The sequence below is a fragment of the Mycetomoellerius zeteki genome, unplaced genomic scaffold, assembly GCF_001594055.1.
Source record: "Mycetomoellerius zeteki isolate Tzet28-1 unplaced genomic scaffold, Tzet1.0 scaffold205, whole genome shotgun sequence".
Taxonomy (NCBI): domain Eukaryota; kingdom Metazoa; phylum Arthropoda; class Insecta; order Hymenoptera; family Formicidae; genus Mycetomoellerius; species Mycetomoellerius zeteki.
Window position 1 is genome coordinate 539 of NW_017257010.1, and position 2,685 is coordinate 3,223.

A 2,685-nucleotide genomic window follows, 5' to 3' on the forward strand; every position below is an offset into this window, starting at 1 on the left:
TTTAATTTAATATTTAAATTAAAATTAAAATTCTATGAAGACATGAACAGCAGCTTAATGAACAATACGCTTTATATGTGTGTGTGTGTGTGTGTGTGTGTCAAATCGTTCACACATAACAACCCAGACGAAAGCATGCAAAGAAACCGAAAACAGTTTACTGTTTGCAGCGTTCTACGTCCCTCTCCACTTTTCCCTCACCAACCGATGCCGCGCTCGTCGTCCACAATCCGATTCGGCCGGCGCTTTGACGCGAAGTAAATAAGATAGCGAGGGTTCGTCCTTCACAGCGCGTTGAGAGCAAACAAGACAGCGAGAAAACCCATCCATCTCTCTTTGGTTGCTTGACATCGCATGATCGCCGTACAAGCGATCGAGAATGTTTTCTCGTCTGTTTCCATCATTCGGCGTATACAGAGTGTCCGGAAAATCGCCCAAAATACTTCGAGAAGTGATTCGGGACCCAAAAAGAAGGAAAAAAGCTATATATACCTCTAGTAAAGTAAAAAAATTAAATAAAATAAATAAAGTGGGATGCCAAGTGGACTATGCCTTCGCGTGGTGCATCCTTTTTTTTTTCTTTTTTTTTGGTAAGGCAGGGGAAATGCGTTACGCATACCACGGGGGTTTTCCCGAACGTTATGTGGGACTCTCCCGACCTAATCAGGTCGGGCCTACCCACTAAAACCCCTACCAGTGTCCATCCTCAGGCCTTCGGAGGGGCGCCCCGGGTACGCGTGCAGTAGAGACCCTCTAATAGAGACCGGACAATCTTTGGTTTGTAACAAAATGGCGACGATATACATGGTAACTCATTAAGCTCATTTTACTTTCCCAGGCGAACTTTCTTAGATACTGTATACAAATTCTGTATGCAGTATTTAAACGTAATTTTTATTTTGCAGAATATTATTTGAAGCTGATATAAAGAGGTAAAATATATATTATGCTTTCAATTTATGGAAATAAAGTTCAGAAATTAAAGGCAAATATGTAGTTCACTATAAAATGGTATTCTAACCTTTTTTCAAATATTTATTTAATGAAGAATAGGGTAAATGTTAAGAAGACCCCCTCCACCTCAGATAAGAAGTAGTGAATTTGTTTTCAAAGTAGTAAATTTGTTTCTAAAGCAGAGGATTTTGTGGCTGTAACAGATTTCTTAACCTAAATAACTGTTAATTTTAATGCTTAATATCTCGGATCGTAAGGCAGAGCGACACTTTTTTCGATACCAGAAACGCATCGATTGAGTATATTTTTATCAAAATTTGAGATGGAGGGGGTCTTCTTCAACATTTACCAAGAATAGAATAGAATTTATTCACTTCAGCTAATATACAATTTAATGTTATAATAATAATTTAAATTCTACACATAACAGAAAATGCCTGGTTGTTGTGTCCCTGGCTGTTTCAATAGCAATAAGAAAGGTTTTTCCTTAAGGCGTTTTCCTGCAAATTTAGAACGGTGAACATTATGGCTGGAAAAGATAGGCAAAAGAAATTGGCAACCTTCTCAATGTTCTTATATTTGTGAAGTAAGTACTAAATGTATAATATTAATTGATTAAATGAAATGATAGATATTTATATATTGGATCCAAAGTATTTAAAAAGTACGTTGTGTTATACATTCATAAAATCAAAAGTACCTCGAGTACTCAACCATAACAATAATGTTACAATGTTATTTTTAGATTCACTTTTCAAAGGATATGTGGGAAAAGCCTAGAGTTGATGGAAAACAAAAATTAAAATGGAAAACAAAAATTAAAATTAATTTTCTGGGAGATGAACGAAACAAAGAAGACTATAAGACGACAGCTTTATTTATTGAAATTATTTCTAAATGGTTCACAATAATTACTTCGCGAATTCCACGTCTCGCATTAGGAAAAAAGGAAGGAGATGAAGAATCTTTTAATAAATTTAACGAAAAAATCGAGTTCTTAGAATCCGTTATTGAATTAATTCGTGATATGAAAATTGGCAAAAAAGAAATTTTTAAACCAGTGCAAACTGGAATAATGATAACAACACAATCTCTTATACAACTTACAAAATATTTAATGAATGAAAGAAGATACCAATTCGTGTTAGGTGGTCGATTCACACAAGATTGTGTAGAAAATTTATTTTTAAATATAAGAAAAAAATTTCCTGTTCCAAACACGTTGCAATTTAAACAGAGTTTAAAAATTTTAAGCGTTTCTCAATATTTACAAAAACTGGAGAATACAAGTTATGAGCAAGATGATGGTGCTTTAATCGTTGATTTTTTTAAACAACCTCGTAGAATAGATAAAAATGAAACAATTCAACAAGTTCCTGTAATCCCTCTTGAAGCAGAAAATAGGATTATTAATTTAAATAATCTGGAAATGAACTCATTGTATTATACGGGGTGAGTCATTTTAATCTATGGATCCGAATATCTTCCAAATTACGGTATCTACAAAAAAATGGTTTAGATAAAAGTTGACCAGGACAGAGGGGGTCATTTAATTGTACCATTAGTTTTGACCTTGAGGTCAATTTTGAAGGTTATTTCAAGGTCACGATGGTTTTTTTAAACGGGACACCCTATTTTTGACTGCGGATTTCGAAAGAGCGGAAAATTTTACATCAAACTTGTCTTATGAAAAAATTGTTTTTGCGACCTTGGAAAGGTAAAAAATGAAGG

At 34.2% G+C, this 2,685-nt stretch overlaps 1 long non-coding RNA gene across 1 annotated transcript; it reads left to right on the forward strand.

Moving 5' to 3' along the window:
* The first annotated feature begins 1,388 nt into the window (after positions 1-1,388).
* On the forward strand, positions 1,389-1,742 carry LOC108722490 (uncharacterized). Its single transcript, XR_001936611.1, has 2 exons — positions 1,389-1,540; positions 1,700-1,742. It is a non-coding gene; the product is annotated as an uncharacterized lncRNA (long non-coding RNA).
* The last annotated feature ends 943 nt before the right edge of the window (positions 1,743-2,685 follow it).